General features: G+C 27.0%; 1 long non-coding RNA gene across 1 annotated transcript in view; it reads right to left on the bottom strand.

Moving 5' to 3' along the window:
- Window positions 1-12,205, bottom strand: part of LOC126899193 (uncharacterized) — a 30,485-nt gene extending 18,280 nt beyond the window's left edge. Inside the window, exon 1 of the long non-coding RNA XR_007702516.1 lies at window positions 11,963-12,205. This is a non-coding gene — a long non-coding RNA (uncharacterized LOC126899193). The remainder of the gene's footprint in view (window positions 1-11,962) is intronic.
- Between the last annotated feature and the right edge of the window lie 3,592 nt (window positions 12,206-15,797).

Raw genomic sequence — 15,797 nt, 5'->3', positions numbered from 1 at the left:
CTTTAATTTAAGATATATATAAAAGTGTCAGACCTTCCGGAACATTTTCAAAAGTTAAGTTGAAAAAGTAATTTTTTTGTGAAAAAGTTGTCATTTTAAATCCCCCCCTGTGGGCAAGTAAAGGGTCACATATAAAAAAAAAATATACCAAATAAAAAGTAATAATATCATGCATCTATCTAAAAAAAAATTATATTGATTTGGTTATTTTTGAAAAAGTTATAGCAATTTTAAGTAAAAAAAATTGAAAAAATTTCGAAAATTAGCGATTTTTAAATTTGTAATTTTTTTGGAGGTTTCCCCCATTTACGGGGAACGAGGGAATTTTTTTCAATTTTTGAGGGTAATGTCTTCGACTAGATACGATTTGTGATCTTTTGACGTATCATTGAAAGAAATCGGTTCGGTGAGAGCTGAGAACAAGTGGTAAAAGATACAAAAAAAAAAAACACATCATAGTAAAACCAATACCTTCTCAGCTTCGCATCGAAGCTAAAAACACTTTTTTTTCAAACTGAGATATATTATATTTAAATAGTATGTGTAAAAATGTTAACCTATACATCAATTTCAATGTATTAATCCAGGCCCTGATTAACTTTATCAACTATTTTTCAAAAAACAAAGTTTAACCTATAGCAATAAATTTTTTTCGGCTTAACGCACAATTATGAAACTATATCTATTTATTTTTAGTATTTGAAACTGAAATTTTCTGTCTTTTTACTTGCATATTCAATTAATAAATCGCCTGACATTCTGAACACATTTATTTCATGAATAAGTGTAAATTAATTTTTTTTTTTATTTTTTAGTGTTTAATTGAACTTATATTATAGTTTTAAAAATTTGGGTGCTTATCACATTGGGATCACCAAAGTTCGTCCAAATAATTAAATTTATAAGCAATATAAAGTCATTTCCTGAGCCGGTAAACACGGTGTGTTTTTTTTAACACAGTGACCTGAATATACTTTATTCCACCTCTATTTTAATATATAATATTAAATATTAATATATATTTAATGTATAGAAACCCTATTAGTCAAGCTTTGTTTCAAATCCTTGATAAATTTGATTAAAAAACAATATATTAAAAAATTTTATACGGTGATATATATCACAGTTATTACAGTTTATTTGAGTTTACATTAAAAAAACAATAAAATTAATAAAGTTATTTTATAATTCAACAAGCTACTTTATTTTTGAGTAGAATTTGAATGAATTTATTTTTCACTGGTGTATCAAAAAAGGCAAATAGTTTCGAAGAAAATCTCTTCTACCATATATGGTGGAAGAGCTTTCCGCGTGAGCAATTCTTTTATACCGCCCCCTGAAACGGTCTACCGAACTTGTTCCTTCTATTTTTGCGTTTAAAACATGTAATAAATAAAAAAAGAGCCTTTATATATAATTCCATAATTGAACAAAAATTATTACACTTTGTATAAAATACATTTAAAAATAAAAGTTGTTATAAGAATTGGAAAAATACTAGATACAACTTCAGTGATTATTTATGATGTATATAACGCCATCTAGTTAAAGTTAACGTCAATTACATTAATGATCACAAATTTAATAGTAAATTAGACGTTTTGATTAGAAATAATCGCAAAATTATAAAAAAAAAAAAAAGTAATATAAGTTAATTTATAACGAGGGAGTATTTAGATATTTCTAATATCCCCAAATATGCGTTTATGAGTTGGTTATGGTCTCTCTAACTATTATCCTATGATTTTATATTTATCTTTTCATTCTCCCTTTAAATCGTTTATAACTGGCTCTGTTATATGCTGTAATAAAGTAATGCCTATTCAGAGATTGTTTATGTAAACTACTGTATTACACGTTTTGATAGATTTTAGATGGACGTAGATGAATATCATTTAGGTGTCTATATAACAATAGAGATTTAAAACCAACTGCTGTGTTATAAGGGTGTCTACAAGTAAAAGTCATACTATTTTGTATAAGATACAGTAATTGTTCATTTTATTTTTTTTTCAAATCTTGATAGTATCTAAAACAATAAGTTTTCATTTTCAAAAATATTTTAAAACAACTTTTTCTTTTGTATTTATTTTAAATAAATAAAGTGGAACTACTTATTAATTGAATAAAATGAAGCGACGCGGGCCGTGTCAAAACATAGGTGGTGTTCAAGGGATCTTACGGGAGCATAACTCATCAAAATAAAAAAAATTGCACATGATGTTACAAAAAAAATAATTTTTAGGTGGGGTAAATTATCATATGCCCTCCTTAAATTTTTTCCTTAACTCCTATAAATATGAACTATAGAAAAAAATACAATTTTACTGAAATACTACGATGCTTAATACTAGAAAAGTATATGGAAAAAACTAAATTATTGCCACTCTCTCGCGAATGTACAAAATCTCTATTAAAAAAAAAAAAGGTTTGGCACCACTGACGTTTTACAATTTATGGTTTGAAATTTTTACTACATCCGTATGGAAATATTTTTTTTGGGATAAAGTGAAAATATTTTTAAGTTCATTCTTTTTTTTACTTTTTTTTTGTTTGTAGTAATGCCAGTTACTTGAGTTTTTCGTCATAGTTATTACCATGATAATTCTTTTTCAATACAATTATTTTCGTTCTAAATATTGCAAGGTAGTGCTACAAAAGTGAAATTTCGAGATCGAATCTTAATTTTACTTGTTATTTGAATTTAATGACTTTTTTTATGAAAAATATGTATTGCAGGTAATTTTGCAAATGAAAACACTATAGATTTTTATTTATTAAATAAATTGTACGATACTTTAACGATCATATGTAACGTTAAGTTTACTTTTTAGTTCATCTGTCAAACTAAAACATACATTAAATGCACACGAGATATCTAAAATTCATCAAATATTGAATATTATCACAGTTTCGATTAAATTAGGTTAAGCTAACCTATCTTTGAGTAGTTTGAGCAGAAACTTACAAGTAGTTGATAGGTTCTTGGCGGAAATCACAAAAACATATCCTTTTTTGGGTGGAGTAGAGATATATAAACAGTATGTCAGTGTATATTATGTCCGGACGTGAATGACCCAAAATGTTTGTAAGAACAGGCTTGGGATATTATTCAAAACGGAACCACGGAGCATTAGGCGCCTTTGCCTAGGGGTTTAATTTCCCTCTATAAGCCGTGTCTCAGTGCATTAATACAATTAGCATTTTTTTCTCAATGCTTCCGTCGCTGCATAGTATAATATTATAATGTATTGGAGACTGAGGGTTAGAAAATATACAAGCGAAGTCGCGTGTTCGACACGTGTGCTAATAAATTATATCGGCGAAGACATGCTATTTAGTTTGAAGGTCATTTTCAATTAAATTCATTTTAAGTGCGTATTGTCGTGAAATCGTAATCATATTAATAAGTGTAATTATTCATTCACACTTTGTTTAAATCGTTATTAGTTCTGGTAATATACATTCCATTCCTATTCGTCTAAATGTCAATCCATTATATTTTTAATATTTCATCTACATGTTCTTAGTTTACATTTTAGTAGGTATTCATTTGATTTTACAATATTTCAAGATAAGTCAACAACATTCTTGTCATGCGCTAGTTTTCGTGATCTATCGTTGGATAGCATAAAAACCAAATGAATTTATAATGAACATAAATTTGTCAATCCGTTAAAATTTTGCTTTGAAGCCCAAAGTAAAATTTAGAATAATTGTGAGTTTTCATTTTTGGACAGAATTATGATAGATTTAAAATAATTTGAGAGTATCAGACTCTCAAATTAGTAATTAATATCAGATTAATTACTAAAAACAATCATTTGCGCCTCTGGTGATGCTTAAATAAAAACCTATATAACTTTACACTTCAATTTACTAAAGTGTTTTAACATTTAACTTCACCAAAGATGAGCGGCTCATAGACGTATATGATATTGCTATACAGCGGAGTTTATTGCCGCAGATGTTCAGTTACTCCTAAACAAACACTGCACGCTCATAATATATTTTGACAAAAGTCGTATAATGACAGCAGACGAACAAATAACTTTGAGAATATATATATTTTTTTTTAACCTTAATTACCGAGCACACAATATGGCAATTGTCATTGTACACAATATGACGTTTGTTGTATTGACGTACACTCACAATGGGGTCAAATTAAGATTAGGCTAGTTTAGACGAACCGTAATCCGGTGATTAAATACACGGGTACTATCACAATAGCCTCGTGTATCATTTGTTATGGAATACGTCGAACATGCATACATGGGCACAATACATACTCAGCACCATTTAAATTATTGGACTTTTTCATCTTTTTTGTTTTGTTTTATTCCAAAGAAACCGATGTTTTGTTATTATTTGTGTACATAGAATCTCTAGCAATTGTTAGCCGTTGTCAATACATACTGACAGACGTATACAGCTTACATATTGTAAGATGTAAGAATAAGTGAAATAAGATGGACAACCGTCGGTGGCTACCGATAATACAATCGAAATAAGTCTACAACTTAAAATGTAACAATTGCTGTGTAAATAATTAATATGAAACTCAGAATTGCGAGAAAAAATAACGAATACTTAATTTAGTAATAATAAAGATATAATAATGATAATAATAATAATTAAATATAGTCTGTACTAAGGAAAAAAAGTATTATTCTTTTTTACTTATTTGAATCTGTCTAGCAAAAAATAAGTAGTTTTTTGACTAATGGGCTTACTCGGGATTATGTCCAAGAAACAAATACAGCTTTTATTTCTTTTAACACTTAACCCGAGAATTATTTTAAAGCACTATACATGCGTTTTTTTTTTAGGATGTCACTAATTGAAAAAAATTGTTTTAATTCATGAAAATAACTTGGAATATAGCATTTTCTTTATTCGTGCACCTTGTGTTCATATTCGTCGATAGTATATAAATGCGACACTACTTTTAAATAAGAAATATGTACATATATATAGTGATTTATTAAACATATTTCTCCCCATTTTTTCGTCAAAAATTGATTTTTTTTTATAAAAATGAATACATTAAAATCCAATTCATTTTTATAAACCATTAAAAATTTTAAGTTTATAGTAAAAAAAAACTGTTTCTAAGGGTAGGTTTTAGGGGTAACATTCGAAAGATTAATGAGAACTTATAATTATTTTTTTTACTTTTAAAAGGAAAATAATCTAAATAAAAATTTGACTAGTCGATGCCAAAATTATGTTATTTGAGTTGTATGCGAGCGAGTCGCGCAACATAGAAGGATTCTTATCTGTACATTATGGTAAAAAAAGAACTTTGTTAAATACCCCTCTCATCACATTCTTATTATTATAACTCAAAAAGTAATAATACAAAACTTGTTATAGACAAGTCAAAACTTTATTTAGGCCATTATCCTTTAAATAGTTAAATAATAATAATAGGTTCTCATTTAGCATTCGAAAGTTATCCCTTTAGAAATATTTTTTTTTTTATAATAAACTTTATATATTAAACGGTTTATAAAAATTAGTTAAATTTTAATGTATACATATTTACAAAAGAAAATCATTAATTAACAAAAAGTGGGGAGGAAAGTATGTTAAATAAACCATCTTTTAAACTGTTAGTGGATTACATTCAAATTTGACCTGAGGTGGGTTAAAAATTATTCACACAAGACTTTCTTGATTTTATTATGAAATATAAATTTTAATTACTACATTTTTTTGATTTCAAACAATAGTTTTAAGTATTTATATTAATAGAAAAAGTTTCGGGGAATCGACTTAAAATTTGCCACTCCCCCACTAAAATTAAAAATAAATAGGGTAGGACTAAATTTTTTCAGCCCTTCGTTAAAATATATTTTCTATTATCATGTGATACTATGATAATAACAAAAAAATTACTACGATAGGGTGGGATTTTAAATTTTGGAGTAATAAAGGTCGTTAATCTACTGTACTTCACTAATATACTATCAAATATAATCTTCTTTTTGATATATCTGTATGCACCTGTTTAATTTACAATAATATTTTATATTATTATCTTACTATCTTAACTATCCAAAATTATTACACTTAGTTACTTTAATCGTTATCATTCTTGTTGGTAGCATTGACATTTGAAAAATATTTTAGTTTAGGCTTTTATTTTTTTTTTTTAAATTGTTGTGTATTTTACCTAATATCACGAAGTTTCTCATCAGAGGTGGCCACTTAATCCTAAATAAACCGTAGAAAATAGAAAAAAAAAACTTTTATAACAATATTATTTTTTGATAAAATTATACATTTTTGATTATTTAAATTGCATTAATAATAAAATAATGCCACCCCTAAAAATGTTTTCCAGGGAGCAAATGCTCACCTGTACTTCTACTTAAATACGGGATTCTATATTAATAGTTATATGTTTACATAAATGTTAATAATTAACAAATAAAAATGTTAAAACATCTTAATAATAGGTAGACAGTAATTATTAAATATAAAAATAAAAGTAAATGTGTTACTAATACAAAACATATTCATAATTTGTGATGAACAGGTACCGTCATCATCTTTTCTGAGAATATTACCATTAGAAAATAATATTCTTTTTAATTTATTTTTATTATATTTTACATAATTGTGAATTGCCCTGAATTGGCCAACAAGTAAAAAATTAGTCATTTTCAAATTTATATATTGAGCAACAGATGATTACATCGATTGAAGTTAGATATAGTCTACATAATAAGAATTAAACACTTGCGATTATCGATCAAGTAAAAGATGATTATTTTTCAATCATAAACTTTTATGACTATTCATTACTCTAAATAATTTTCAAGTTAGATAAAATATTCTTAAATAAGTTCTATAGTTCATTTTTTTATGTGTATATTCCTTGTAATTATTTGCAGAAGAATATTCTCTCATTACCTAGAAACTTTTCTCGAGGCTCTTCTTTCATTACATTACTAATCATAGTAATTTAACGATATATATATATTAGTAAGTATAATGTTTAATACATTAATGGTTATCTTTTTTTTTATAATTGGTAAATAATTATACTTCATTACGGCGTATGCGTTAAATGTTATAAATAGGTAATATTTATAAATCTTTATTATCAGTTTACTTTAGTATATCCTAATGCATGAAATGAGTGTGAACTTGTATTTATATGTTTAACTGGTGATCTATTTTTGTGCTTGGATTAATTATGGTGTTCCATTTTTATATTAATAAATTAATTTGCAAACGTTATAAATACATAAAAGATTATATGTTTTCATGAAAAAATGAATGATAACAGAAATGAGTAAACTAAAATCACGATTAGTGTGGGTAGGTTTTAGACACTGTTATTTGATGATCGATAATAATTATTTATTATCTATTATGTTCAATTAATACTGAAAATTAAGTATTGACCAAGTCCCAAGTAATACAAAAACCGTTGCCGTCTTGCGTTCTGTGGTTTTTTACTTATCGCGTACCATACTAACCACACCTATCCGCGATTTTCTCGTTTTTATTGGCCGCCCCGTTCGCTACCACCCGACATCCTAATAAACTTCTCGACCCGTCCTCTTTCCTCCCACACATACTCCTCCACCTATAACGCAGATTAAATGGCATACCCGTCGGTGGCCGCCATTGTTTACTGAGTGCGCACATACAATGATATCATTAACCTCTATAAAGACCGTAGTTCAGACGCTGTACATTAGTATTATCATTCTTTGTAAGTGCATTTATCGCGCTCGTATACACTTAACAGCCTAGAAAATGTTTAGCATTGTAGTGCTGTCTAGTGTCAGCGATGACTCTTCCATAACCAAGCCGCCAGTTTTGAATTCTATAGAGACTACACTTATTATGGATAAGAATATTACCATAATTATTTGTGCTTCCATTGCACCGCAATAGTACAATGATAATATAAATTGACAGAAATTTAATCTATCAAGTTACCCCACATGTTAGAATGGCGCTTGGGGGATAGTGCCAACCCCCCTCCTTGAAATTCACATGACAACCTATTTTTTTTAATGATAATTGTAAAATAGTCTTTAAATTTTTACTTGTATTTAAACAAATTGTTAACCCCCCCCCCCTTTAACATTTTTTACTTACGGTCTACGACACCAATAATTACGACATAATAATAATTAGTATACACATTACATAACAAGTCCCTTCCTAGAACATTAATATCTTTATTATTAACTATTTGGAGTAAGCCTAGAAATAAACAGACACTTTTACATCCACTATCCATAGATCGTATAAATCCAACCTGTCTCCGTCAAATAACGCTTTTAGTTTTTAGAATTTTGTTAGTAACAGTTACCGTAGAATCTATTTTATATTGACAATAATTTAAATTCAAATTAAATTTCTGCTAGTGACATAAAAAATCTCAGAATGCAATGTCACTTCTTGTCAGACGTCTCTGACAACTATTACATTTTTTCATGTACACATATCTGTACACCAAATGTAAATTATCCCACGTCTCATTTTTTTTCGAAAATAAGTCGAGACTTCTTCTAGAATGCTTATTAAATAACTATTTAAAAAATATCTTCCTCTCATTTTTAGAGAAAAAAATGTGTAACTTGCTATTGTTTTCCTCCGGTGTACAAATTTATTTGTATTTATAATGTACATTTATTTAATAATTTTTGCACTTAAAATAAAATAGTAATTTTCACACTTTTATAAAATACCTAAAAAGTATATGTTTTATTATTTGTTTTTAATAGACAAAAATTCATCAAAGTGGGGCTGTAGCACAATGGTGATGTGGCATATTTGGGACAAGTACAGATAATATCCGACAGTGATTGACATCATTATCATTAGAAATGCTTTGATGTTAATTTTTTAAGCTTTACAATATTTTGTATATTAAATGTACACATTATTTTAGTTTTACAATTGCTAAATCATAAAAGTTGCTAATTCTATTAACGATTTCTTCTAGTAGAAAATCGTGGATTTTTTTTTCTTATATTGTAGTACATTTAGTATTAAAAGGCTATTTTGAATCATTGATGAATCCAATTTCTAGTGCAGACGTCTTAATTTTCAAAAGATAATTGGTCGAAAATCGATAAGAGTGTTTACTACAAAGCAATGATGTACTTAATGATATCCATTCTTCTATTCTTGATTTCAGTAAATGCAATATTTATTAGCAAAAACAACAGCATGGTAACAATTACAGTGAATTATTAGATTATTGTAATTATTGACAATGTTTTTTTTAGGAGGTATTCCTAAAAACAAAATATCATTTTGTACACCAAGAGCTGTGAAACATGCCAAATGGATGGCGTCCAAGTATACTTGCCTCAAGATCAATTAAATATACTTAAAGACAAATAATAATAAACCATGTAGAAAAAAATAAACTTAAAAAAACCCTATTTTTTAATATTTTGTAATAATTAAAAGAAAGAAACTCTTTAGGACTCAAAAACATGTTCATTTTTACTTGTTTTCCTGTCTTTAGTTTAAACTTATGTAATCTTTTTTTTAAAAAAGCCTTTTAAAACATAGAGTGGGTATGTAACACCAGTATAATATGCGTTATAAATATACCAATACAATGTGTAGCCACATTATTATGAGTTCAACATTAAGTATAGGCCCTTAAATATAAAAGGAAATATTTTTTTTGAAACTTCACCGTCTTATTATGTAAGTTTTTTATTGTGAATTAGAATAAAATTGACAAAATTTGGTCAAGATCGATTGACTCTAAGACGACTCACAAGATGATTGAAAATTGAACCAAATGGGTAATTTTATAGTTTTAAACTTTTTTTTGTTAAATACAGCTGTTACAATAAATTCAATAAAAAATAATTTAAAAACAAAAAAAATCTTATTAATAAGTATAAATCAAGTTTAAGTTAAACAGACCAGGCCATAATGCAAATATCACTACTCTGATTGGCATATTACCTATCAAAGTAGTATATAAGTAAAGAATAATATAGTAAAGTAAATAGATTAAAATATTTTTAAAGGTATATGTAAAAAAAAAGTATATTTTTTTTAGATAGGGGTATTCGAGAACTTTTTCACAGTTAAAATTTTATGGGAATATAATTTTTTTTATTTGCTTTAGCGACTAGAGTAAGGTTATATATACATATATAACATAATTTCAGAATTAAAATTTCTCATTGATTGAATTTTGGGTTTGGTCGGGTTAAGAAAATCCCTAAACTGACTTTAAATTTAAGAAAACAAAAATTTTCAGATTTTTCCCATTACTTACATTGTATGACCTATCTTTGTGTTAAATTTCATATGTCTACTTACTAGTACAATTAAAGAAAATGTTTGTTTAATTAAAATATTCAGTGGTGACCAGGTCAAATTTTACGGGTACATTATGATAAAAAATTACTGAGATACCACCACTTACAATTTTTTTTACCACTTTTTCATTGCTTATTATTAAAGTATCATTTCTATAAAATTGTGGATATTTATCATGAGAAAAATATCGTCTAAGATATTGTCCGATAATATATATGTATTGCAACCGTAATACTAAATACATAAGATTGACGTCACTAAAAATAATTGTTTTTTTATATCGAGAAAAAGTTATTTACATTGATTAAATTATCTAGTCATTTACAGCAATAATTAAAAATCAAAACTCATTTAATATTGATAACTTTGCTGACAAATTTGATTAATAATTGAAATGCATGACGTTAGCAAAAAAGGAATAGGTCGTAATACTTTGTTTGGTAAAGAATATAATAGAGCGATGGACATGAACGTGAATTACAATTGACATTTACTAACGCCTCCATAATGTCTATTGTGTACCGCAACACAGTGACTATTGACAATTTTGCTAATAAAGATAAGTTCTACTTTCCATAAATTATTTATAACGTACAAAGTAACACAACTACCATATTTTATTTAATCTATTTTTTTACACTAATAAAATCATAACTTAGATATTTAAAAATACAAGTTTAATTAATTTATTTGATTAAATTAATAGAAAATATTAACGACTAACAATGGGATTGAATAATAGCGTCAGTTATAAGAAATGATTTAGCGGAAATATAAAAAAAATACCTCCTTTTCCACTAATATTGGAAAACTTTATCGAAAAGTATTTCACATTAAAAAATAAAGCATATTCAAATATTAGCTTTGATGAGTAGTTTGACTCTGTCGTTATTCTTTTGTTTTTAATACCTCTCAGTTAGTTCCGGTTTAAAAAAAAAATCTCGCAAAAATTACAGCTATTATAAAACAGTCATTGTTGATATTTTTAGTTTTCATATTGAAATAATTATAATTAAATAATTATTACATTGAAATAATATTTCGAAAACTGAACGGATTATTGTGAAATTTTTATTAATAACACATTAATATGTTAAATATTAAACATATTAACTTATTGGCGAGATCCTTTTTTTTCGAATCAATCATTTATCAAGGTTTTATGAAAGCTTGAAAAATTTTCTTTTTTACTTTGAAATGTTTTGCATAGCAACGGAACATTTATACCATTCAAAGCTAAATCAAATTTTAGTTATTTTCAAATGACATTTACAAGCGTTTTACGACAGTGATTTTAATATCAATCAATACTAATCTAAAAAATGCCTAAACTCCACTTTACTGAATCCCTACTGTGCTGTACTTAATATTTCATTTTAATGTTTTTTTTTTTGTTATATTTACATGTGTGAGTATAGACAAGTAATGTTTACTAACCATATTTCAAATCAAACTTTGATCTTATGCAATTGTCGCTGCAGTTAACATTTAAAACGATTAACACGTTGCTTAAAGACAAGTGTGGTACTTGCAAGTATATAAATGCAAATTTATCGCCGGATTATTGCTAACGAGTTGACACAACAGCGATTACAGTAGGAAATACAAAATATACATGCACAGACTTTATTACCTGTTGAGCAGCACACGGTGGTCATAACCTCTAAAAATGTGTTTGAGTGTAATAATCCGGTCGCAGAAATTAACATTACGCACGAATGGTCTCATTGGGCGGTGGTGGTGGTGTACATCACAACCTGTTAAATGACTACAGAGTAAAATGAGCAACCGCGGTCGTGTAGGTAGTGGCGTATAAATCTTTCTCAATGCCAAACATTGACACGGCACAAGGTTTTAACGAGCACCGGGAAGTGTGAGGGGGTGGTTGGGTTGAAGGGTATACTGGACATCGAATTTGACAGGCGGCGGTGGCGGACATCAGCGGGGTGCCAACAAACAGCAGCCACGACAACCCGCTGCGCTCTTCATAATAATAATAATAATAATCTCGGAGCCGACTTGTCTGGCACTCACTGAAACGTTTCTTCCACGACCGATAGGTTTCCGTTCATAATAATAGTAATGTAGACTAGTGTGTGTGTGTGTGTGTGCGCGCATTAGTAAAGCCACCGCAATATTCAGTAAAACAGAATAATAATGATAATAATATTACATTATAGAATCGTTTAAAGGTGTGCGTGTGTGGCCTGTGGTGAGTTTAAGGGGTAGGGTATTTATCATCACATCGCGGACCGAGTACAAAGCGATTAAAATATTACGATACTATTTTATTATTATTATTATTATTATTATAACCACCTACGTGTTACTCGAAACTAAATCTCCCCAAGTCTCTAGAGCTCTCCTTAATCCTAGTCGTATGAGGAAATACAAATTGTAAATTATACCTTAAAAATGACAATTATTTACAAAAAATAACCCGAATGACAATAATATTTTATTAATGATAAATAATGGCATCTGAACTGATAACCTCAACAATAATTTTGTCGTAATCTTCCATCAATATTTGTCATATTAAAAACAAAACTAATATGAAAGTGAAATTATACAAATGAAACATTTGTATACGAGTTTAATGTTTAATTAAAGTTCATAAAAAGAAATTATAAAAACTTATTATTCATCATTGCTGAACTTTTGGCACTCAGGTCATGAAATTATTTTTTATTCTTTTACATTTTTAATATTTATGACGAAATAACGTGATCATGATTTTTTTCGTTAATGTAATTCTCATTTTCCAAATCAAACTTAAATAATATAACGAATGTATGATTATTATCATATATCCTTTGAAACAGGCACGTAAATATGGGTTACCCTTAGACTTAATGTGACCGAGGGCCGACCTCCCCCCCAAATTTAAAATTCCATTATTTTTACGAATCATCAAAAACGTGCTAGGCCTTATATACATTGAAATTATTATTAATTTGTGAATACTATTGGGTAATACAATTATTATTATATCATTTTTATATTCATAGAAAGTGTTATTTGAAAAAGATAACATTCTAGACGTAATAATAAATGGAATAGCAGTTACTCCAAATGTGGTTGTGAGTAAATTTTTTTTAACTCTGGTCCAACAAATGATAACAAACTACCATTTATCTGCATTGATTAGAATCTAGTTGATTACAAAATTCGATAGAGTAATACTCTATGAAATATTTTTTGATAAATCTTATCTTTAATCTGTTTCTTTTTTTATAATTTAGTAGTTACGATAGGTAATTTATTTGTTTTTGTTAATTTGTTATTTGCGTGCTCTAAATAATAGTAATAAAAATATGACTAAAAAAAGACAGGAATTGTTTTTAATTTTAAATAAAATAAATTTTACATTGTTTATAATTTATATTTATAACTTATTTTGTTATTAGTATTTATGTATAAATTATTTTTTCTTAATAGCTTAAAAGTTGAAAAATTAAATAAATTTATGTTCACATCATTATTTTATTTATTTTTCACAATATGAAAAATACATCCCGATAATGAAAATGAAAGTATTTTTTTTTTTTTTAATTATAGGTACTATCCATTATTTTTATAATACTGTAATAATTATTATACTTTATACGAAAACAATTTGTTTTTAACCAACCAATGGTAAAATTTTGAACTTGTAAGATTCATAGTATGGGATACTATCTAAGGAGGAGTGGAGAAAGGCCCCCACAGGCTTTTCATGAGAAACAAATTATGGAAAATGATACAAGGACCTAAAGGCCCCTCCAATAAACATTTTCTGGCTACGTGCCTGCTTTGAAATACTATTTAAATGTTTTGATTTTAATAACTATTTAAATCAAAATATTGAATTAACTTTATATAGTTAAAGCTGTGTTCGAATTATTAAGTCTCTTGATGATTGTAAAAGACACAGTACGACAACCAGGCAAGTCCAATTTTTTCAAAGTTTCATTCTTTGTTAATTTTGAATACATATTATTTTTTGGGGTAATTCAGTACAAATAGTTTTATATTTCTGTTATTTGTTATAATCTAGAAAAAATATTTTACCGTTTATTTTATTGTAAACTTTTAATAAAATTAGTACTCTTGAAAATGGAGAAAAACCTGATTATTGCTATGTGCCCTTAATTTTCTATCTATAATCTAATAATCTAAGACAATAATCTACGAATATTTAGGATTCGTACTTGTATCAAATAGAACTTAATCTTCTACAATTATATTTAGAAGACAGCATGAAAATTATATAGATCAACTCAAAATTGAGCAGTTAATAATATTGTCAAAAATATTTTTGTTATATGCAACAATAATATTTTAGCTTTGATATATCTATGTTTGAAACTTACTTTATCCCTCCTACTTTGTTACTTACTATAATTGATGGTTCTAAAATCCAAAAAAGATTTAACTCTTACAATTGGTATGATTGATATTTTCCTTATCTCAATTTTAAAAATATTCCTAATGTAATAGAATAATAAAATAGTATTATATAATATATTAATATGTATTATACTATGTATAATACATATTAGTCAAGAATAAATAGTATTCAAATAAGACTTTCCTTATAAGTAATAATCTAAATTGATTAATTCCTTACGCCCTTATCCCTTAAAAAAAAAAAAAAAAAAATTGTAGGGTCAATCTATTCTCTATTATGTTGTATTCGCTATGTTAAACTACAATGGAACAGAATAAAAAATGTCTGTATTAATATTAGTACTTCAAGCTCAAATATTCTTTCCATTTTCCAACATCCCTACAGAGCCCGAATGTATCCATTTTGTACTCGTATGACCTATCACTTTTTACAAGACGTTCATCTTAATCATTTTTATTTTCCTCTCATTTCATTTGTGGTGACCACACACACTCACCTGTTTTGTTATTTTTCAATCCATAAAAATACGTATATTATATGCATCGCAATTGATTAATTAAGTAGACTTAACCCTAAGCTGTTGGTGCGTTCTCGCATCTGTTTCCATAAATCAAAACAACATCATTACAGCTCATCAGACGACATCATTACAAATAAAAACAAATACGGACACCATACCGTGAATTCTTTGAATTCTCTCAAAGCTATGTGTATAAATATAAAATTGTGGAGTCCAAAAATGACTATATTAAAAATAAGATGTATTATTTTCATCAAATAATTAAGAAAATATATTATAATGTTTAATTAAAACATTTAATTAAGATATAGTGAAAAACGTTATTCAATAAAATCCTTTATAATAATGATTTCTTATTGAAATAATTTTTGTTTTTTATTTTAACAATTAAAATTAGTTCTTTTAAAATATTATTCTTTAATTAAACAATGGAAAAATACTTGTTAAATCTCAACACTAAAAACATAAATGTTATTTTACTGTATTCAATCACTTCATTTTTTTTCAAACATTTTTATCTGCTCAACTATATTTTAAATGTATCTATTTATTACA

This window comes from Daktulosphaira vitifoliae, unplaced genomic scaffold, assembly GCF_025091365.1.
Source record: "Daktulosphaira vitifoliae isolate Bord-2020 unplaced genomic scaffold, ASM2509136v1 Scaffold_2, whole genome shotgun sequence".
In the NCBI taxonomy this organism is placed as follows: Eukaryota; Metazoa; Arthropoda; class Insecta; order Hemiptera; family Phylloxeridae; genus Daktulosphaira; species Daktulosphaira vitifoliae.
This window is presented reverse-complemented; position numbering and strand designations above follow the sequence as displayed.